This window comes from Camelus ferus, chromosome 11 (assembly GCF_009834535.1).
Source record: "Camelus ferus isolate YT-003-E chromosome 11, BCGSAC_Cfer_1.0, whole genome shotgun sequence".
Classification (NCBI taxonomy): Eukaryota; Metazoa; Chordata; class Mammalia; order Artiodactyla; family Camelidae; genus Camelus; species Camelus ferus.
In genome coordinates, this window is record NC_045706.1 from 35,903,727 (window position 1) to 35,928,022 (window position 24,296).

General features: G+C 40.4%; 1 protein-coding gene across 1 annotated transcript in view; it reads left to right on the forward strand.

The window, feature by feature from the left end:
• PRKG1 (protein kinase cGMP-dependent 1) overlaps positions 1-24,296 on the forward strand; it is a 1,107,834-nt gene that overhangs the window by 805 nt on the left and 1,082,733 nt on the right. The gene's annotated exons all lie outside the window — the stretch shown is intronic.

A 24,296-nucleotide genomic window follows, 5' to 3' on the forward strand; every position in this document is an offset into this window, starting at 1 on the left:
GGGCGCCCCAGCTCTCCTCAGCGCGCGGAGTGGGGGTGGCCCTGGCGGGCCGGGAATGGGAAGTGTTTATTTTTATTTCTGCCCATCACGTGCTGTGCCTGTCTCCGCGGGGCTGGGAAAGGCGAGCTCCTCGGGAAGACGCGCCCCTGTGGCGTGGGGGTGGGGAGCAGGAGCGTGGAAAGTTTCCTCATGCCCGCTAACTTGGCGGTTCTGCACCCGGCTGTGGGCGCGCCGTCTTCCCTCCGCGCACCCCGGTGGGGACGCCCACGCGGGGAGAGAACCCGGCCCATCACCGCGCAGGAGAGCTTCCCCGGGGTGACCCCCAGACCCTGGCCACAGGGCATGCTCAGTGCGCCGCGAGAGCCTCCCGGGAGGGGCGACAGGAGGCTGGACAGGGTTGGGTCCAATTTAAGGACTGAACTTGCCCAGAGCCCGAGCCCTACTGAGAAGGCGCAGAGAGGGAGGTGGGAGACGGGAAGGGGGGAGGGGCGGGAATGGGGTGCGTCTCCGCTGCAGGGCTCAGCCTCCGAGGGTCACTTTCCAGGCAGCTGTGATGTTAGCAAGAATTGTAAAGAAACCCCACTCTCTGGTTGTTCGTTTGCTCAGTTTGTGTCCCTTGCAGAAGTGCCACACTTTGGCTGTCCTGGGCTTGGAGGCGGCTTGGTGACCTTGCACCTGAAGCAGGTTTAGGGCTACTGTCAGACCTGTCGCCGGGTGGATAATGCCCCCCGCCTTGTCTTCCTTCTGGATCTCTCCCAGGAAAAGCTGAGATGAAGAGGGAGGGGAGCTATTTCTCTGGGCGCCTCCAGGCTCCTTCCTTTCCTCCTCCTGGCACGATGAGAGCCAAAATCAAAGTTGAGTCTCTCCTTCATAGTGTTCAGGGGAGGCCGGGCGATTTTGGCCACAAGTAGGAAGCTCTTGCTCTCCACTCGCCGCCTTTACCGGAGAAGGCTGATCGATTGGCTGCAGCATTAAAGCGCCTCTGGACATTAGGGAGAGGAAGTGCAGACTCCAAAGCCCATTACTGGCTTTTAGTCTCTGGAAGTGCATGGCCGAAAGTGCATTTCGCAGGATATTGAATATTCCATTAGGCGTGCCTTCATGCCCGCCTACCTCTTACCCCTTCCCTCTTCTTAGATCACTTGGTGTCTGAGTTTGGAGCCCTCAGGGGACCCCTAAATTAGTCCCTCCCCCTAAGCTCTATGACTTTGAGGCCAGTACTTTTAAAGAGCATGTCTTCTTGTCCATCTCCATCCAGGCCAGTTGCAGGGCTCTCCATGTCCCCTACTCCCCTGCTGCACCCCTTCCTTGTCTGTCTCTCCTGTGTACTGATTACAGCGTTTGTGTCAGTGGGTGGGGGAAGTGGGGCAAAGGGAATTGGACAGGGGTTAAGAGCTATTAGAAGAGGGCCAGGAGCTGGGAGTGGGTTGGGGGAGAGAAACAGTAATCAGGCAGATAGGATTCACCTTGGGAGCTACCAGCCCACCTTCAACCAGCGTCTCAACGGACAGCTTTTAGATATCCCAAGTGATACTCCACTTATAAAATGACACTGTGCACATGGCACCTTTTGGCCTGGGCTGCCTTGGAAGTCGCTGTCACAAGGAACAGTGGCATTCTTTCTTGTGTCAGGCCAGGACTGCAATCAGAGCTAATACTTGGCCTTGCTCTTGGTTGGGAAGCTGCTGCGTCTTGCCTCAGCTGAGCTGCGCATTCCTTGGGTGCTGCCCTGCCCCGCGCTCAGCAGCTGGAATCAATCTGCCCACCTCCTTAAGAAGCCACTTCATCAGCGGTCACCCGGCAGCTGTTTGCCTCCCAGGGCTGACCGACCGGGGCTTTATCACATTTTTGAAATTTCAGATCACAGTGTCTGGACTGTGCCCCTCAGAGTATCCAGCACCGCTTCGCAGCAAAGAGGAGATTTCACCGGGGTTTAGAGAGGACAGGAGAGGAAAATCTCCCTCCTAGAGTCCACTCTCATTCAGGAGCTAGCTCTCAAAGAGGCACTTTTATTTTCCCTGACGAGAACTCTCCCTAGGGCTGAGCAGTTTTGGGATGTACTGGGAGGAAATGGCTGATCTTTTCGTATGTACACATCATCTTCCTTTGCTGTCCGTCTCCCCCACTCCCAACATTCTCGTGTTAGGGGTAGGAACATTCATCAAAAGTGGCTCATGCGCAGTTGAGCTCGGGTGCATATTTGTGTCTGCAGCAAGTAGCTGGAGTGCTTTTCTACTTCCTTTCTGCGCTGATTTACGCTGGGAGTGGGGGTAAACTTTTTCCCACTCAGCACTCAGTTTTATACTTTCAAATGGAAGTGTGGAGTGTATTTTCAGCAAGTTGACTCATTAGCGTTTAAAGAATTTTGACAGGTATAGAATATGGGGATAGTAACCCCTGAAATTAGGTTCTCATCCTAGCATTTAAAGAGACAGGACTAACTTATCATTGGTGAGACACCTTATTTTGGCCAAGAAAGAATTTAAAAATTATTTCCAGGATACAACATTTAACAGCAAACCAGACTCTTTCAAAATAAAAGTGTATTTTCTAATTTTCAGGTATTTCGATTTGGGGAGTCGTGTGCCATCACCTCCTGCATCTTTTGTTACTGGGCTTACTGGGGCTGAAAGAGACTGCTTTATCACAAAACTAATGTTCAATTGCTGTTCTATTGGATTTAGTGATAGCTATTCAGCCTGTGGGTTTGTTTCATACTTTACTAGGACACCCAGTTTTTATACTAACAAGAGAAGAAACAGATTTTGAAAGTATGGGAATTCTGTTGGTGGGCAGACTGAGCAAAGAGCCTTTGCCTATAACCGCTGTTTTAGAAAATGATTGCAATCTAAAATATTTACCTAATCAGCGATAAAAATATCTTAAGCATTTATTGCAGTGTAAGGAAATGGGAAAATTCATCGACTCTTGTAATCAAGTCAGTCCAATTAGCCAGATTTCCATGTGTCCACGGAGGGTATAACGTACAGTCTCCATTAAGAGTGATCTAAGTATCCAAGGAATGCTTAGATGAAAATTATACTAGGGAAAGGGAAGATCTGAGCTCTCAGCAGAAGTATCAAGTATACAGTAAGATGATCATGTTTAAAAAGAAAACATCCGACTTATTGCCGTCCTCATTTTCAGACCCCTTAGAAATGCCTAGTAGAGATCAAGTGATTATCACTGAAAACCGTCGGCTGTTTTGGATGACAGTGATGATGTTTTACATTTATATATCACTTTCTGCCAGATAACTTGGAGTATTTCACATTGTTTTCTGTGAGCTCTTGATTCCTTGCAATTTATTTACTCCACATCAAGAATAGCCTAATATCCTTAATTCTTCTCCTTAATTTTTTACACATACCTAAATTCCTTATTTTGGCCACCCAGTTAGCTCAGGGACTGCATACAGTTGTTGGTTTTAAATTAGCTTAAGCAAAGGCTTGAATCAATATTAGTCTGTTGCAGGAGTAATAGGTTGTAATAGTCTTCGAAAACCAATCAAGCTATTCCTGTCACAAATCCCTTGATTCTTGATGATGTAAATTCATCATTTGGAACTTGTACATCCTTCCACTGGGACATGGATGCTTTGGAATGGATGCCCCAGGTAACTCTTTGCCTTTGCATCTCTGATTCATTTCAGCTGGTGTAACCTTCAGACTAAATCAAGGGATTTGGCCTAATTTTGATATCAGCAACTTCAGTGAAATGAGTGCCCACTGAATCCTGGACCCATCTTGTTGTTCACATAGAAAATACACAGTACTTTAAAATAGTGTTGAGAAGGATAATAAAGACAGTTAATCTGAGCAATTTGAACATGGTTCCAAGCTCTTTACTCACAGTAGCTCACTGTTTTCCTCCATGGTCCTAAATCACATACACACTTTTCATGTGAGGCATCAGAGGCTTGGGGAAGTTGTCACCTGCCTATGATCGATCTCACGGCTAGGAAATGCCAGACATGTTTCCAACCCAAGCCTTGCAGTTTTTAGAGCCCTAATTCTCAACTGCTATACTCCATAGCCCTGGAATCAGGCCAGTTACATCTTACTAACTGGTGAATCCTTCCAAGTAGGAAGAAATGAACCTGCCCTAAATTAGAATAGGATTTAAAAATAATAATAATAAAAAGGTCTTAGAGCCAGCATGAAACGGACCTCATGAAAAAGCAACCAATGCGCTCTTGTATCCAGCTCGTATGCCTTGGGTGTGCTGTGCCAGGCCAGGGCTTCCTCAGGCGTCCCTGCTCCTGGGATTGCCATCATTCCTCAATCTTTCAATCTTTCTTTCTTGCCCACCTTCAGCTTGGTGTCATGTCACGGGTGGCGCTGATGAGTCCTGCAATTATGGAGCATGTGAAAATGACCTTGGTTGCTGCCTCTGGCTATCATTCACTGTACCCTTTGCCTTTTTCCTTACAGACCCGTCCCGCTAATCCCTTCATCCCTACCAATCCTCCCAGCCAAAGGAATTTATTACTAACTGACAACATACCCATATGTTAACCAGTTATCCTTTCTGGATTAAAATAGTAAAGTATTAACGGGAGCGTCTAGAAGAGGACATTCATTTAGTTTGCTCAAAGGAGGAATATTTATGGTGAGAATTTAGAGGGGAGGATTTTTAGGCAGGATGGCTTGTCCAGATCTTTGCCTCTTGCCAGATGTAATTTGAAGTAGGCAGGTTCTGAGCTTAAGCACCTCACACCTATTTTCAGTCAAAGAGATACAGGAGGCAGATAGTACCCTGGTTTTAGTGATGAGAAAATGGAGCAAATCATTACTGAAGTGCCTTTTAAAGGATCTTGGAAGTGGGACCAGAAAGACAATGTTAAGTTTCTGAATTTTGCATCACTACTGGAGTTGGTGAATTGATATCTCCAGCTTATCATCTATTTATGCTTATTATTTAAGACATACTCACTTTGTTTAGGGGCTGGTTTGAGTTGTGGAATCATGTACATTTTCCAGATATATTTGTAATACACCAGAAATTCTTGTTCCATCTGAATCACTGATATATGTATAGGTTGAAAGTTTCATTTAATCATTCATTCGATATTTGACTGATTCTCAGGAAAATATTTCTAACAGTCCTGAAAAAACAAAAGATGTCCTGTCTTTTTCCTCTTTCCTGAACAAATGCCTGTTTCCTGGTGCCCTCCCACCACCCTGGGTAGGAGATGCTGAGAGTGTCTTGAAAACCTTTCTTTTGATAAGATTTTCAGGTGATTTCAAAGTTGCTCAGAGGATGAATAATTATTTTCCTTTGCCATTGAGAATTTGCTTATCAGAGTTCAGGACCCTACGTTATCTAGGATTCCTGTAGCTCTTGGAAGTTACTGTGAGCACTGAGATAAACCAGGGATAGCATATCCTGTTTCACAAAAGTGAAAGCTCAGAAGTTTGGAAATTGTCACAAACGAGAACTGACCTTGAGCCGGGGTTTGTTAGTGTCCGTTGCTGTTGGGTCCCCGAGGAGAAGAGGGGCTATGTACACGTGCATTTACTGTATGAATAATGTCTATGTATATGTGTATGTGTGTATATACACGATGGATATACACACATCTACCCACACACTCAAATTGCCACTTTATTCATTTTATGATTTTTATACTTCTTACAGTAGTTATTGTTCTAAAACTCCTCTAGGTTGGCCCAATCAGTTTCTTGGGGAAAGGAGGATTTACTTCTTGGGCTGTTACTGTAAAATAGATCACGGTATCTTGCAGCTTGTCAAATGCTTATGCCCAGTTTTGGACACACAGTTCAATATTGTCTCCCAGAACAGGGTACTAGAACCAATCTTCGTTGCTTCTTGTTGAAGGACTTACTACCTTCTCCTTTTACCCAGTGAGGTGCAAACTTGTACCTCCCTCCTTTTCTTTGTTCTTGGATCTGCCTGTGTCTTGTCTGTCTCTTGTAGGTCCCTGGTTCTTCTCTTCTAGCTTGACATCTGTAACTCCTGCCAGATCTGTTATTTGCAAAAATCATACAACAGCAAATGCAGAGAGCAGAGGTCTTGGTCAGAATATTACTCTAACCTTTTAAAAATCTTTCATGTCTTCAGATATTTCAGATACTATGCAATTTGAATTTCTTAAAGTTTTAAAAATAATTGTTAATTGTTCACATTGAAAATATATAATGCTTTAAAATATTTTATCAATGAAAAATGGATATTTCCAGAAAATGTGTATCTTTGAAATAGATTTACTTTATAAAGGCTGATAGAACTATTCTCCTTTATTGCTGTTGTAAACAACAGGTTCCTTTTTTAAAAACTCTTAACTGTATTCTGCATCAATCACTGAACATTATCGGTGGATCGCAGACTTCAGTGTACATTATGTGGCTTTCATTTTAAACATTTTCATATTGTTTCTTACATGGGAGTATAATAGAAACTCATGCTACTTAGAAAATAGTATAGTTTTTTATTTAAATTGAAGTATAGTCAGATTACAATGTTCTGTCAATGTCTGGTGTACAGCATGCTTCAGTCATACATATACAAACATATTCCTTTTCATATTCATTTTCATTATAGGTTACTGCAAGATAATAAATACAGCCCCTTGTGCTATATATACAGTAGAAACTTGTTGTTTATTTTATGTATAGTAGTTAGGATCTGCAAATCTTAAACTCCCAGTTTATCCCTTCCCACCCTCTTTCCCCCCGGTAACCATAAGTTTGTTTTCTATGTCTGTGAGTCTGTTTCTATTTTGTAAAGAAATTCATTTGTGTTTCTAGGGCAGTCTACCCAGGCAATAGAAATAAAAGTAAAAATAAACAAATGGGACCTAATTAAACTTACAAGCTTTTGCACAGCAAAGGAAATTATAAACAAAACAAAAAGACGACCTACAGAATGGGAAAAAGTATTTGTAATTGATATGACCAACAGGAGCTTAATTTCCAGAATATACAAACGGCTCATACAACTTAATAACAAAAAATAAACGACCCAATCCAAAAATGGGCAGAAGACCTAAACAAGCTATTCTCCAGTGAAGGCATACAAAAGGCCAGTAGGCACATGAAAAAATGCTCAATATTTCTAATTATCAGAGAAATGCAGATCAAAACTACAATGAGGTGTCACCTCACACCAGTCAGAATGGCCATCTTTAAAAAGTCCACAAATGATAAATACTGGAGAGGGTGTGGAGAAAAGGGAACCCTCCTACACTGCTGGTGGGAATGATGTTTGGTGCAGCCACTGTAGAAAACAGTATGGAGGTTCCTTAAAAAAGTAAAACTAAACTTACCCTATGATCCAGCATTCCCACTCCTGGGCATATATCTGGAGGGAACTCTAATTCAAAAAGACACATGCACCCCATTGTTCACAGCAGCACTGTTTACACAGCCAAGACATGGAAGCAACCCAAATGTCCATTGACAGATGAATGGCTAAAGAAGTTGTGGTATGTATGTATATATATGTGTGTGTGTGTGTATATATATGTATATATATATATGAATACTACTCAGCCATAAAAAATAATAAAATAATGCCATTTGCTGCAACATGGGTGGACCTAGAGATCATCATTCTAAGTGAAGTAAGCCAGAAAGAGAAAGAAAAATACCATATGATATCACATGTGGAATCGAAAATAGTGTAGTTTTAAATTCAATCATATATATATATTTTGTAATGGATATACTAGGGATAAAACCTGGGATCTCATGCAATCAATACAAGGTTTATATTGACTGGAAAGTTTTAAAATGCTTTCTATAACTTGTCCTGTCCAGTGTGTTGGCTTCATGTTTAACCTTTTTTTAGTGCATACTTATTTGACATATTCTTGGAAATTAGTCCAGAAAAGTTAATAAGTTTGATACTAGGAGTTGACTTGCGTTGATTTTGCTTTATTGGATGAACCTGTTGATCAGTGTTTACGAGGATAATGTAAATGTGCTGATTCATGAGTGTTTGTTAAGGCAAATCCAGTGAGACATCTGCAGTAATTACCTTCTTAGGACTTAGTTTGAAATTTGTTTTACTTATAATAAAGGTCATATACAACCACAGTTCTGAAATTATGCTCTCAGTCAGACTTGTTGCCAATTCAAGCTGTCCCTCCTTTCCAGGTCAGTTTAGAGAGGGCTTCAAAATGTGTTTTAAATCCTCAGATGCATCTTCATTCGAGCAGTCTGACCTCAAATGCTGCAAAAATGCTGCCGACAAACCTTGTAAGGAATCCTAAAAATACTTGTATATTTGCATCTTACAAATACGTGTGGGTCTGTTTGTTCAACTATATGATATTGTTATTGTCTGATGAGCAAATCCAAAGCCTTTGGGTAAAGGTTAATATTTTTCTTGATGCCTCTCATTGCCCTCCTGATGTGGGTAATGCTAATTTTATGCATCACACGACCACCCAAGAACTTGACTATTTATGCTAAAAACTCTCAAAATAGAAAATTCTTTTACATCTTAGGTTGTAAACCCCTGGGTAGAAACCAGGTCTGTTTATAGTAAAAATTCCAACCCAGTAAAACCCTTAGCTTACCGTAGTTTTCTCTTCCCACGTGGTAATTTTCAGAGACAGGGTAAGAAAAACACATACCTAGAATGTATTAAAAAACAAACACATGAAAAAAAAAAAAAGACAACCTTCTAGAGGATAAAAACAGTTCATATTCAATTCAGTCTCCTCTCAGAGAATAAGAACACTCTGAAATATCCAGTCCAATATTCCATGTCTTACACCAGATCTCAGCTGTGGTGTCATGACGCACAGTGGTGTGCATCTGATTAGCTGTGAGGTTAAAATGAGTAAATGACAGGTTAAAAGTCAAGCTTTGTGAATGATTTGTTTCCTAGAAAATAAGTTGAGAACATGCACGCATCTCCCTAGGGATTGTTTTTTTCACTAGCATTCCGATTGGCTTTCCTGACTGGGAGGATTGCAAATACATGTCAGGAAATTGTACAGAACCCACGGTCGGTGTTGTCTTTTCACAAGAGCGTATTGCACATGGGAACATCGTCCCTCTTGTGAGTCACTGCAGAAAAAAATGTTTGAGAACTTCTGATCTGAGCTGTGGTTCTCAAATATCAAAATCTTGACCCTGTGACTCTGAAAGCTACTTATTTATAAATAATGATCATTAGATTTACTGCTGTCTGCTTAGCACATGAACCTCAGAGCCACATCTCCCAAAGTGCGATATTCATACACTGGGAGCACCTAGGGATGCTTCTGAGGGACACCAGAGATCATTTATTTTATATGAACAGGAAGAAATTTTAATGTATTGGAGGAAAATATGTAACAATCACGTTAAATCTATGCCATGTAGCTATTGCTGCTCAGAATAAGGCTTGATTTTAAGGGTTCATAGATTTTTAAAGGAAAAATGTATAAAAATACAGATCGTGAATAGCATAGACGTGGATACACAAAAGAGGTTTGGGAAAGATTGTTTTTAAAGTCATTTTCAACAAGGAATGAGATTGTTTCCATGCTTCCCCCACCCCCACTGTGACAATTCTGGCCAATTGAGTTCTCACGATACCTGTCACCTGTCTTTGGGTGACTCCTTGGATGGATGGCTGTCACACCTCCACCCCCACCCCGGAATTGAAGTGGGGACATAGGTTAGATGGAACAGGCAGCTTTTATAAAAAATACTGTCTGATGCACTGATGATAAATGTCTGGTTAAGAATTACTCACTTTTATGTAGCATCAGAAAAATGTCTGACTTCCCCCCAGATTTATGAATTCCTTTGCTATGCTACAGCAAGGCCCATAGTGAACAGGACAGCTGGGAAATGACCAAGGGGTGCTGGGATGCTGGTCTCCATCCAGCCTGGGGTCCCTGGGCAGCTTTCTCTTCCTAGAGTGTCCCAAGTGCACTGTAGTTTCTCATCTCTTCCCCAGGGCTTTTCCTTGGATCCTGAGAGTCAGTGCCTATGGCTATGAAGGACGGTAGTGTGACATTTTGTAGCTGGAAATGCGTGATGGTTTTTTCTTTTTTTCCCTTCCTTCTTGTAAAAGTACAATTTGGAAAAAGTTTGGAAGGGGAAATCTTTCACAAAATACAGATTTATTTTCCTGTTATCTTTGTTCCTTTTACTTGAGGGAAACTAGATTAATCTAAAAGATAAGGAGTTAAAATTATTGTTAAAAAATAGTTTTGTAGAAAAATGAGACAAATATAAGGAGAAAGGAGGGAATATATCACAGGCGGGAGGAGGAACTGGCAACAATCCATTCTTCTTTCAGAGCATAGTGCAGCCTGTCTCCCTGCCCACTTAGGAAGGAGATTCCTTAAGATTTGGATGTAGGTTCCCTCCAAAAGATAGGGGGAAAGGGAGGTGGAGAGAGGGCAGGAGGGAGAGCAAGTGAGAAGATTCCAAAAATCACCACAAGGTGGCAGCAGGAGCATAATATTTAGCAGTTCTACAGCTAGTAGTTTGAAATGGCCTTTAGTTGAATTTTAAAATATATTCTCAAAAAAATATATATATATATATATTTATTCTCAAACATATGACTTTCTTTTTTAATTGAAGTATAATTGACTAAGAATACTTTAATAGTTTCATGTGTACAACATAGTGGTTCAATCTTTTTTTAGATTTTACTCCATTTAAAGTGATTATAAAATACCGGCTGTGTTTCCTCCCTGTGCTGTACATTATATCCTTGTGGCTTATTTGTTCTATACACAGTAGTTTGTGCCTCTGAATCCCCGCCCCTCCCCTACCCCTCCCCCTTCTCTCTCCCCACTGGAAACCCCTAGTGTATTCTCTATATCTGTGAGTCTGTTTCTGTTTTGTTACACTCAATCGTTTGTTTTATTTTTCCGATTCTACAGGTAAATGAAAACATACAACTTTCTTAATATGAGAACTCAGCTGTTGGGAAAGTGTGTCATTGAATGCATATAGTTTTATAGTTTTCCAGTTAGTAGTGATTTTGGGGAATGTGTTTAAAAAGCCAAAATGCAGTGTCCTTCTTTGGTGTTTGTCTAAACCAGAAGAGAAGCAGAGTGCACTTTGTGTAGAGAACCCTTTGAACACTGCTGTCAGTCTGAGGGAAATTCCTAAAACCCCTGTGAGGGACTCGCATTTGGCTGAGAGAAGAAAACTGAGAGAAAAAGTGGAAAATCAATCCTAGTAAAAATGTATGTGTGAGGATATAGATTACAGGGAATGGCTGCCTACTCACCCCCCTTACCCCCTGTAAATGACCAAAAGACAATTATTGTAAGACAAAGTTAGATCAGCTATTAGGCACAATTTCTTATAGCTTCTAATAGGTTGTTTGATCTCCTTGATAATTCTGTGAACCTGCGATATAATTCAGTAAATCTTAACATGTCTATTGCAGTCTGAGATCCTTCTTAGAAAAAAACTTCATAGTCTTGTTAATATGATTATTTACATACATGTAAATATTTTCAAGAGAAAAGCCAAGTGTCTTATGGAATGCCCTAAATATAAACTGTCTTTCAACAATTTTAGGATGAAAAGATGAGTGTAGTCTGACCCTCCACAAAGGGGTAGATTGTGGGTCTGCCTAATGGACTGTAAGTTTTGGAATCAATATTCCCTTGGAATGTGCCATTCGGTCTTCCCATAAAAGGCTGTTTCGTTCAGTTTGTGACCTCTCTCATGTTAAAACCCCAGAGGACTGGAAGTACAGTAGTCTTGCTGATGACAACTTCTGTAATTTACAACTGAGGAGAAATGTACTTATTTTGGCCTGCAACAGTAACTAAGGGTCAATGCCAAAGTGAAGTTGTACAGTGGGTAGAAAGAATTCAGTTTTGAATCAGTGTGATCACATGACCTCTTTCATGGGTTTCTTTGCCCAGATACTGCACTGGACTACTTAGATAAACAAGCAAGTTGGGAAATAGAGAAAATTTAAAACTGTCTATTTTGATACCCTATTTGACAATAAGTTTCCTTTGTAAAAGGTGTTTTTGAAACTCTGCAATTGTGTTTATTTGAAGCTGTCAGTATATAAAACTGCTCTTTGGGGCAGTAGTTTATATTTTCCCTAGGTTAGGGGGAAACTGTGATACGGTCTACGATTGCGTGAAATGATCAAGGGTAGATGAAATGTAAGGTAAGCCTCCTGTTGTCTGCAGGGCTAAAATAAAAAGAGAAAATTCCGTCGCTGTTAGACATGGTGAAACGAGAGAGATAAGTAGCAAAACCTTTTGTTTCCTCTGATCTTTCTGGTTTGTTATCAAGGCAAGACAAATCCCTGAAGTGTGGAGGCAGGGTTTGCAGCATCCTGCCTTGAAATCCAATGGTTCTCTGGCCCCACCAGGGTGTTGCTAGGGATGTCTGCTCGGGAGGAGACAGGCCGTGGGCTTGCTGGACTTCTTGTTATCAGAGTGATTAAAAAAGTTTCTTCTGTGTGGTTCTACATCCATATTCACCATTTTCAAATCTGGGCACTCTTTTTAGTTCCTCACATTTGCTGATTTAAGTCTTTTCTTGGGCTGTGACTACTTCCTTGATTGTTTTATTTGCAAAGTAATGCATGCTGGTTGTTACAAAATAGAAAGATAAGCAAAATTTAATCTTCTCGTCTGAATTTCCCCACCTATCCTCCAGCAGGCAGCCAATGTTAACTTTTCCATATGTTTATGCAAACCGTTTTGTATAGAGAACTTCCCTGCCCATTTGGAATTTTTGATTTGTTGTTTGTTTTTCTAACTGAAGTAGAATCATCCCATGACACTCCTCAACAACCTGCTTTTTTTTGTTTGTTTGTTTGTTTTATTACAGCTCCTAGGATTCTTTCCAGATCACATCAGTCCATATTAGTTTAACAGTCATGTACTATTCCATTGTATCCATGTGCTTCAGCTTATTAATATTGGCAGTTATTTGTTTTTTGTAAGCATAAACCACCGTGCAACTAATATTCTTGTACACACATTTCTTCATATGTCTTTTGTTTATATGTGGGATAAATTCCAAAGAGTGAGAGTGGTGGGTCAAAAAGTTGCTAAGTTTCAGTGTGACTTTTTAAGTTTGTGATTATGCATAAACTTTCTATATAAGATAAATAATCTCTAGACTTTTATATTAAAAATAAAAGGTATGTGAGTGGCATTGACAAAATCAATTTTCTACATTAAAGACAGAATTTTTTTAAAAAAATTAAACATACAGCCATAGCAGTAACATGCGGAAAGTTCTTGTTTATTTCTTTTTTATACTTGAGTTGTACTCGTGAGAACACTCTTTTTGAAGCAATGTTTACATGCCCTTTTTACTTTTCAGATTTATAAAGTCCATACTATGCTTTTGGTTTTATTTGTTTTAAGATGAATAAAACTTTTGAATTCCTACAATGTGATCTTGAAAATAAGGCTAAAATTGTTTGTATACACTGCTCTTAAATAACTAAAGTCCTTCTTTAAGAGTCACAATGATTTGTTTTTCTTTCATCAAAATACATTTTTGATACTTTAAAGATTCTGAGCAGCTTATTCCCACTTGGGAAAATAACAAACTCCAAATCTCTCAGCTATATTTTTTTAAAAGGCTAGTGGGAAGATTTGGACATATATGGTATTGGAACTACTTGGGGAAGCTTTCTTTTTATAGGATGGCAACCTCTGGGAGAGTTTTCTTTCCTTTTTTTGATCATTGTGATGATACTGGACTAGGATTTACTGAAAGGTAGCTTTGCAAACATTTATTTGGATCAGAATTCAGTCATATTAAATATAATCAGTCATGAGGTTGAAGCCAAAAAGTGAAACTGATTTTGGAGAGTGGGAGGAGTAGTCTCAGAGATTTTAGCCCAGTCTTATAGAGAAATGACCTGACATTATCATGATTATTAAAAACAAGGGGTTTTAGAGACATAGACCTGAGGTTGACCTCTGACTCTTCCTGTACATTATGGCTGTGTGATTTTAAACAAATTGCTTTGCCTCTCTGAGCTTCAGTTTCTGCATCTGTAAATTTGAGATGATGCTACTTCCTCCCCTAAGGTTTTGTATATACAGGGGATACTGCATACGTGTTTCTAGAATAAGAAAAGATGATAAATGGAAATTGCTAAGTACAAGTGCTAGTAAATGTGTAACAATGAAAGATTTGAAAAGTTCTAGAGATTTTTTTGCAACTTTAGTTCTGGTATTAACACATTTTAGAACCTCATGCTCTGAAAGGATTTTAGGAAATATCCTTGTTCATCCCCTTTGATTAACAAAACATGAATGACAACAAAATGAAACAAAAATCTAGAGTTTCAGGAAGATTGTGATTTGCCAGCGACATGAAGCTTGTTAGTGACAAAACTGAGATCCCATGTCTCTTAAATACCATTCCAGCTCTCTTTAAATCCGTCTTAAACATCTTAAGTGATGAGCGAAATGAGGAAAACTAGACATTTGTAAATTGGAACAGTGGGACAAGTGGACATGAGATGGTTAGAGGCTGTTCCCATGTTTTATAAAAAATATAAAATGTACGTGTATGATCAGGCAGAGCAAAGGACACAAAATATGCTATTACTCAGTTTGGTACCCCAGCCAACTCTTGAAGACCGTTTGTCTAAGTTTCTTAGAAGAGCTGTTTCTTAAAGGCTCTGGGTTAAATGAAACAAACACTGCTGTGAATTGCCCATAAAAGATGATAATAAGGCAGGGATGCTCAGTGGACTAGCTATGTGAGGCTCAGGGAGAGACTCTGGAGGCCCAGGAAGAACCTCTCAGAGTGGAGATTCTGTCTGCCTGGAGCATCTCCATGGCCGGGGGTTACTGACGGTTGTCATAGTCCATCAGGCTGGGAGCCTTATTTCCCAGGAGGTTTTCCATTCCTTCTTCCATTGTTTGTTGTTCAGTCGTCGTACATGATGGGGGCATAACTTCTCACATCTAGTGGAGCTGTAGGTCTAGAGATGTGGGCGCAGGCGCTCTGTGGATGTTCTAACGGTTCGGCAGACTTAATTTTCAAGCCCAAAGGCTGGAAGGGAAAGAGCTCTCACTAAACATTCCCTGTCTGTGCCTGTCTCCCCACGTGGACGTTCACCATGTATGTTTGTGTATTCTCAGTGCCTGTTTGCAGTTTAGAGGCTGATTTTTTATTATTATATTAGAGGTTTTCCCATTTGGACAAATACTAGTCCAGGTTTTATTTCTTCCAAGACATTTTCATCTGTCAGCCAATCAGCTAAGATAGGGGGAGAAGCATGGGAGATCCAAAGCCGATTTCTGCTCTTACCGGCCTGACACTGTCATGTAAGATACATCCAAAGCCTCAGCCTCTTCAGTTGTTAAAAACCTCATGAGGTCGTTGAGAGGAGTGAATGAGCTCATTGTGTAATAGATTTATCTTACTGTCTCGCTGAGTCTAGTCATTCAATAAATGTTAGCTCTCAGTGTTATTCTTTACTGGCCCTGCCTTCATTCACAGAGAATGTAATGACTTTTAACTCTGTGCCTGGATAGCCATGCCTGTTCTTCCCATATTTCTAACTCCATCCTTGGTTCTAATTCTGCTTGCTGAAATAGCTCTGACCCTATTTTCGGAGTCATTTCCTGAATCACAGATGGCACTCTGATGGAGGCCATATTTAGGACGTATTTTTCCTGTCATTTTTCATCCACAGTGTAGTCTCGGTTTTCTTGTTACAAACTTGACACCCCCTCCTCCACTCCCACATCATATTAGAAATATACCACCCAAGTATTAGATCTAGTGGTGCTGAGAACCCCCCCCCCCCGCAGCTATCTGATCTCAGTTGAATAAACCCAGGGCTTCTCCAACTGTAAATTGCATATGAATCACCTGGGGAATCTTATTAAATGTGGTTTCTGATTCCACAGGTCTGAGAAGGGGTCTGCGATGCTGCGTTTGTAATTAGCTCTCACGTGATGCACAGAACCTTAAATAGCAAGGGATTAATCGCTCTGATTCCTTCCTCCTTTCTTCTTTCTTCTTCTTTTTTTTTTTTTTTTTGCCATTCGAGTCAAGTTTTTCTATACAAATAAAGTACAGTCAGATATACTAATGCACGTTAATGTGTTAATAATACATTAATGTGCATTACATTATAAGATTAACTCATTATCTAGGAAAGCCTACAGGGAACATTCTAGTATTCTTTCCCCTTCTAGTCAAGAAACACACAGAACTGTTCACTGTAAAGGCTGCACACAGAGGCTGTGAAATCAGATAGGCCTGGGTTTAAAGCCACTAATATCTTTGTCATGTTGCTTGACTTCCAGGAACTTCAGTTTCTGTCTGTAACACAGGAGAAGAAGGCTCACCTGAGACTGATGCTATGCCAAAGACCCATCATACGCATGCAGTAAATGAGAGCTTTAATACCAGGGTTCCAGAGACACAGTCCAATTTGTCCCCAGATGAAAAAGACGATCCAGAAAGAATTTTAGTTCAGATAAAATGGGAAAGGAAGAAATACTAACCGGGCATTGGTGAGGACTTACTTTGTGCCATTTATGTGCATGAACTCATTTGCCCTTTACAGCAACCCCACGTTTTCTCATGGTGCCTCCAGGTAGGACCTACTCCATGTGCCCTGCGTAGATCGAGGAGACTTGATCCAAACACCAACGACGTGACTTGCTCAGAGGCTCTGTGGGCCAGGACTGTCTGGCTCTTACACTGTATTAGATGATAATCACAGCAGGTGCACAGGGAGAACCATGAGGAAACTGACATCGTCCAGACCTTTGGATCATTCCAGTGCCCAGTGGTTCTTAAACTGTAGCGCATGTCAACATCCTGTGGGGGACTGCTTGTTACCATGGAGATTCCTAGGCTCCATCCCCAAAGATTCGGACTTCATAGATTTGGGAAATTTGGAACCAGGACATTTGCCAGATCATCCTGGAGACGTATTTCTGTAGGGGTATCCTATAAGGAAGGTGACCACGTGAATTGGATTCCCCAGGCTGCTATGGTGAATTACCCAGACTGGATAGCTTGAAACAACATGAACGTACTCTCTTACAGTTCTGGAGACTGGAAGTTTGAATTCAACGTGTCAGCAGGGCCATGCTCTCTCTGAAGACTCTAGGGGATTATCCTTTACCTCTTCCGAGCTTCTGGTGGTTGTCTGAGCTCTTTGGTGTTTCTGGTTTGGGGGTGCATTGCTCTAAATCTCTACCTTTGTTCACATGGCTGTCTTCCCTCTGTGTGTGTCTCAGAATTTAAGGCCCATCCTCAATCAGGATGGCCTCATCTGATTACATCTGCCAAGGCCCTAGTTCCAAATAAGGTAGCATTTGCAGGTTCCCAGTGGACATGAACTAGGTGGTGGGGTGGGGGGTAGTATTCAACTAAGTACATCAGACCATCGGTTTTTTTTTTAATCTTCTTTCAAGCCCAAGATATAAAGCTGTGACTTCTGAAGTCCGCTGAGCCCTGTGAAAAAGAGGTTTTGGAAGAGATGAGGGGTGAAGGACATAGCTGGATAATGATGCGAAGTTTGTGGAGGCTTTTCACCTGCCCTTTCCAGCTGCCCCCACCCTCCGACCCCTTTTTCTTATTTATCAAAGGGTATGGTGTTGACTGATAGTCCCTTGGTTCAGGTGAAAGCATCAGTCTCTTGTGGCTCCATGAAATGTCACAGATCTCTGGTGGATTATGGTTCTCTTGTTTTCAAGGTGTGAGTTTCATAAAGATTTGCAGGAAACCAAAATCGGGCTTCAAAGCAGAGACAACTAGTGATTTTCATTTCTGTAGACTGTAGTTTTCCTACCTGTAATTTTAAGGGGAAGGAAACTTTTATGCTGTAATTTCAACACTTTACTTCCCTGTAATTTTGGTAAATTGTTTCCTGAGGTTTACAAGGAACAAGTGGAATAAACCTCAGATAGATGTATTACAATAAAAGCAATTTTTCTTTGGCACATTTATCTAAACAATGTCAAAATTCAAACTAATTCAGAAAGGCTCTAAATGTTTCAATTAAAATTATACGTTTTGCAGCAGCAGGGTTTTGTTTACGTATAGACAGTTTTTAGGTTGACATTATTTTATGTATTTAAAAGTAGAATTTAAATAGTTCTCTCACTTCTGCCCCAAGCTAAAGTGCACACACAATTTTGTAACCTAACCAGAGCGTTTTTGTTAATGTAGCCTGTAATAGAAATTGTACCCTACCACTAAGAATTTAAACTTTGTCTTAAATACTTAAGTAGTGTTCAAAAGACAGTATGAATTAATTACATAGACTTATTGGTGATTTGGTCTGATAGAAATTAAATTATATAATAAAGGAAGTCTACCTATCATTTGAAAATACAGTTTTCCAATTTATGATAGTGTGGGTATATTTCTACTTGAATATATTTAATTCTCAAATGCTCCTCATCCAAGATGCTTCAAAGAATGCAGATTTTGGGGAATGGATTTGGGCTTCTTGATGATATAGAATATTTAATGATGCATTGTTCAATATGGACTCATTGAGACTTTTTGGAAAGAAAAATCTGTGAGACACTCATCCTACCTCAACACAGGTAGCCCTTCTCCTTTCTCAAGGTTGTATATTCCTTTTGCTTTGTTTGCTTCCTGTCCATCTGCTGCCAGACTTCTTCTTTTTTTTTTTTTTTAAGACAGTTTGTCTTCTCATTGCTGGAAGACATCTTAGGAATAACTCAAATGGCCATTTCATTTTATAGAAACTTTACTGGAAATGTCCTCCCTGTAGTGGGAGAAGGAAGAGTCAGCAAACGGTGGCTCTGTTGGGACAGGTGACTAGCCCCTGTTTTGTGGACATTTTCCAGGGCCATCTTTGGTACTAACTTGTGTACAGGTAATTTTAAAGGTAGATGTGGAATTCCATGAAGCAAGTATAGTATAGTAAGTCCTGCTACCTAACCCAAGTCACTGGCTCTAGGATAAGCATCTTTATCAATTTTGGGGTGAAGATATCAATGTCATCTTAAACAGATTTGAAGAGAGCAAGATGCTGTGAGTGTTCTTTACATTGGGAAACAGAATCAAGATCCCAAAAGGCTGTGAAGGGCCAGAGCAGTGGCTTATAATCCTAATATACCCAGTGCTCTCCTCTTCATGTCGGATACTCCCTAATACTCCCTGACTACCCTGAAGTGAAATTCACAGATAATATAATTATGTGTGTATATGTGCATAGTATCCTAATGATACTAAAAAAAAAAAAAGAGAGAGAAAATAATGTACAATCAAATACTGTATGGCATAAGAAGCAAGTTCTTAGATTGTTCAAATTGGAGATGACCACGGGAAAGGACTACACAGTAAATTGAACTGAAGATGTGAAGTGTTTGTACCTTTTCCTGGAATCATTTCATATAACAACTGAAAACATATAATTGGTACTGGTCACTCCAGTGTCACTAATGGTGTTTCTGTCTAGTGATCCATTTTCGAAAATGGTAAACAACTCTCTTTCAAGTTTCTTGCGAAGTGAAGTATCCATTTCCCTTAATTTACATGGTAGTTGCACTGCTGGTAAACTAAATATAGCTTAAAGCCATGCAAAAATAAGTATTTCATTTACATGTAGTAAAACAGATTTAGGTTCTAGGCTTAGATAATTGTATGTGGATTTCTTCTTCTGCATGAATGACCAGATGGAGATTTTTAAAGTTGTTTGGGTTGTAGAATAATTCTTCAATATATGATATTCTGTGGATTGCAGGACATGGTGCTAACCGTAATATCCAAAAGGTACCCCTCAGATTTCCAAAGTTCCCACAAGGGGGCAGTACCACCCCCCACTGAGAATCCTTAGGCTAAGGGTTCTCACTTTGAAACTATCTAAGTATCTGAGGGGGTTAATTCTTTGTCTTTTGTATATGTGGAGGGGGCATAAAATGGTGGAGGTGGTCTTGTTCTGTGTCTTGCAGGATGTTTAGCAGCATTTGAGCCTCTCCTACATGCCAGTAGCACCCCATCCCCACCACCAGTTAGGACAAAAAAAAAAAACAAAACTCCAGACACTGGAGTTGGGGTCTCCTGGAGGGCACATTCACCCACAATTGAGAATACTGAACTGAACAAAAATATATCTTAATGGAAATTGGGGGAAAAAACTTTCCCCTGGATGGAACCATGAAACAGATTTCACAGATTTCTCAATTAGAAGTGACGTCATGGAAGCATCTGTGAAAAGATTTTGGAACTGTTTATAAGTAATTTATGAATCAACCAGGAGACGTGATTCATATACATAAATACATGCACATATTGTTTAAATTTTTTGTCATTTTTGAACATTTATTTTTATCCCATTTTACTCAATAAAGGACTTGTGGCCACTTAAGAAAAAGTGTCATTAAGGGAAGATGTGCCACTGTTGCCTTACTCTGAGCTGTGTATTCCCACTGGGGGCATTTTGCTCCATCCTGGGTACTTTAATGGGGACAGTCACTTATGATTTGGAAGTAGATTCTACGTGGTTTCAGCAGGTGGAATGAAGACAAATGATTGCAAGTGACAGGGTGGCAATTCCCAGACCAGGGTATGAAGGGTCTTTCTAACGGAGCTTCCTGATGGTTCCAGATTGAGCTACTTTGGGAGGTAGTGGTGATGTTCAGGAGTGATTTCTTGACAACTGGCCTTGAAAAAGAATCATTTTTAAGCTTGAAAATTCCTTTGAGTGATATGTGTGTCCTTATCCATTCTAAACTTGTATCCCCCTTACATCCACCACACTAAGTAGACACTACCTGTGTAATTGAACATTTCCACTACCAGACAGTGCGCTACCTCCCTCCCAAGACCACCCATTCCAACCATCCATGTACACACAGCCAGTGAGTGGCTGCGAAGCTACTACCAATGTTCAGAACTGACACATGCATTTTAAAAAAGTTAAAGACCATTCATTCATTTATCAATTCGCTCAGCAGTTCCTTATTCAGTAGTTATTTATTCAGTGCACACTTCGTGCAGTCATTGTTCTAGACACTGAGGGTTCAGTGGTCCCAGTCATTCGTAGCCTCTGGTCTAGTGATAAAGGTGAACAATGAATCAGAGAGCAAATAAAAAAGTAAAATTTCACACTGTGATGAATGCTAGGAAAGTAATAAATGGTGGTGCTATGGGAGGAAATGGAGAAGAAGGAGGCTATTTTAAGTGGGACAGATGAAGACTCTTATGAGGTGGCATTTAAACGGAGACCTATGGGATGCAGAGTAAATTGCTCTAACAATGGGAGGAGCATTTTAGACAGAAGGAAGGACATGTGCAGAGGCCTGGTTTGGAGGAAGACATTGCAAGTTAGGGGCCCAGAAAGAAGGGCTGTGTAGCTGGAATATAGTGGGTGGGAGGGACTGTGTTATGCCCTGAATTCCCAGAAATACAGAGGGTCCAGCTCAGGTAGGGAGGCAGTAAAACTTAGGGGTAAGAACACAGACCAAGGAGCCAGAGAGTCTGGGTCCCAGTTACGTCACTTTATTTTTCTTTGTTGTTCCATCAGCAGAGTGGAATACTGAAAGCACATGCCTCATAGAGTAAGCGTGAAGATTAGATGAGTTAATATACAGAAAATGCTTAGAACAGTCAGGGGTACTGGATGTTGATGCTGCTGTTACCATCACCGAACTCGGAGATCATGTTAAGAAACTTGGATTTTTATCCCAAGAAGTCAGAGCCATTGAAGGGCTTCTCAGCTTGGACTCTTTTGTAAAACTTTTCAACAGAAACCAATGATGTGAGTCTAATAAGAAAATAGGTTCAATTACTTATCCTAAAGTTTTGAATGTGACATCTACAACAAAATAGGTTAAACTATAAAAGGGCATAAAATTTTTCTTTTTGTCGGACTTGTCGCTTTAGATGGTTTGTGTCATTTGGCAATCACATAGACAGGCTACTCAACACATGAGCACGATTTGTCTTAAAGCACTTCAGTCAATGGTGCCAACATGTTTTCTAGGTTAAAAAAAAAGCCATAATAATAAGCAAGAGGGGATATTTGCATAATAATAAAATGTAATTATTAGGAGTAAAGTGTCTGGGTCCTTTAAAGATCGGAAAATTTAGACATTTTAAAAAGCTATGGGAAAATGAAAGACAGTTTCGTTTTTTAAAAAAATACGTATTTTTTTTTTTGGTGGAGGGAGGTAATTAGGTTTGTTTGTTTATTTATTTACTTATTTATTTACTTATTTATTTTTTAACAGGGGGTATTGAGGATTGAACCCTGGACCTTGTGCAAGCCAGGGGCCTTCTTTTGACTGTGAACATGACTAATGTGTGTTAATTGGGTTTCTGAAGGGCTGTGTTAGTTGTGTTGCATCCTCTTCTCTCCCTATTGCTTTTGGTCCTGCTTTTGAGTCCCTGATGTCACTCTGATTGGATTGCACCAGGGTGTTAGGCTTATTGATTTCTGTTGATGCAAGAAGGTGGTGTTGCCTTGTGGGAGCCCCTGCTGGGCTCAGGCAGTCACTCCTTCAGGTTCTGAGATGCCCCGAAGGGCACTGTCATCTTCTTATCCTATCAACCAACATAAGACGGTGTGTTCTTTATCTTTATGAACCATAAACATCTGCAGTAGCTTGCAGTGGGGATAATCAGTCCTTAAAAGAGTAATGATAGTAATCAAATCCCAGCTGTAAGTAACAGGGCGTTTTTAGGGAGAGATGATCTTGGAAACATTTTTTCCCCAGACTTCATGTGTCCGTGGCACCCCCTACCAGCGGTGAAGCTGCATGTGCAAGTAACGCTGGTCACTCCTTGGTCTTACTGCACGTATTCCCAAGGGCAGTGGAGAGGAAAGAGGTGAAGGACTGACAGAGCTGATCTGTGACTGTTTAATCCTGCCATTCTGAAGGACCCCGTAGTGCAGTGGCTCTGGGCTAAAAATAAACTAAGTACAGAGACTGGGTTGCAGTGTTTGGCTTTTTTTCTTCCTGTTTTTCAAGCGATGATTTTTACTTCACAGAGCAAGAAGTGTTTGATTATTATATGATGGGAATTCAATTTCCTACCAAGTATGTTTTAATACATTGAGAAATTGTTACTAAGTAATCCAGCAAAAAGACCACACTGGAATTGCGATGGAACAGTCTTCTGGCTGAATAACATTTCTTTTGAAATGAGAAAACATTTTCATTGCAAGCTGTGTTGAAAAAATTTCTAAGTACAATAATATCTTTACTTAATTGTGAAAAAATGTCCAGATTGCAGTTAAATAGTTTTCCCAGGCGTTTGTGAGAGTTCCAAGTTACAACTACTAAGCATTGTTTCTCACTTTATCTTCATCAAATATTTATTTAATACCTACTATGTTCAAGATATGGCACTGTTTTCTAAGACGATTGTCTATCAAGCATTTCATTCCAGTTATAGGTTTGGAAAAGAGGGTCTCTTTTATCGCTAAATTCAAGGAGCCATTCTTTAAAGTCCCAATCTTAGTTCTATTTTGGGTCAGTGGAGCTCAGTAAATGTTTAAAGAAGTGTCTGCGATATTCCAGGGACTGTAAGTCCTGTGGGAACAAAATCCAGCCAGATACGGTTGTTGAGGAGCTCAGAGAAATCGGCGGAGAAAGCTTATTCATGAGAGCCCTTTTATGGGCTGAGTGCTATGATTGAAACATGTTGTGGGAGGGAGTTGAGGGACTAGTAGAAAGAGATCATTTGCCCTGGCAACGAGGGGGAATCAGGAAGGCCTCCTGTAAGGGACTGTCATCTAGGTGCTAGGTATTTCCACATATGTGTATGCGGGGCATCAGGCTTACTGAAAGTCATCAATTTCAAGTCAACACGTACACAGTGTACATCTTTTATTGAATGCATTCTATTTGGCAAGGGGGCAGGGATATGGGTTTGGAGATGAATGAGCCAGGGTCCCTCTCTTTCATTTTTTAGTAAGGCATTAAAGCATTATCAGGCTGTACTGTATTAAATGCTCTGCCAGCTTTATATTTTACATGCAAGTTTTAAAACTTCTATTCACTCTCTCTCTTTTCAGCCAGTGGCCCTGTCTTGCTTTGTGCTTTTGTCACTGTGACTAAATCTTTTTTATTATGATTGACTACAATCATTATTTTATGCTGGCGGCAGTGCGGTGCATATTTCAGGCTAGGATAGTTAACTGAAGATTCATTCCAGTCTTTTCTAATAAATGGAAAATGCTATGTTGCTTCTCCACTTTTACTGAACATCATTTATGTCCTAGAACAATTCAGGGGCCAACGGGCAATACCTTTTGCCAGTGTTTGTGCATTTATGGGCTTTATGGTTTCTTAAAGTAGCTTTTCTGTTAGTTCATTTCATTAATTCTAACCACGGCTCAGTGAAGAAGGTGTT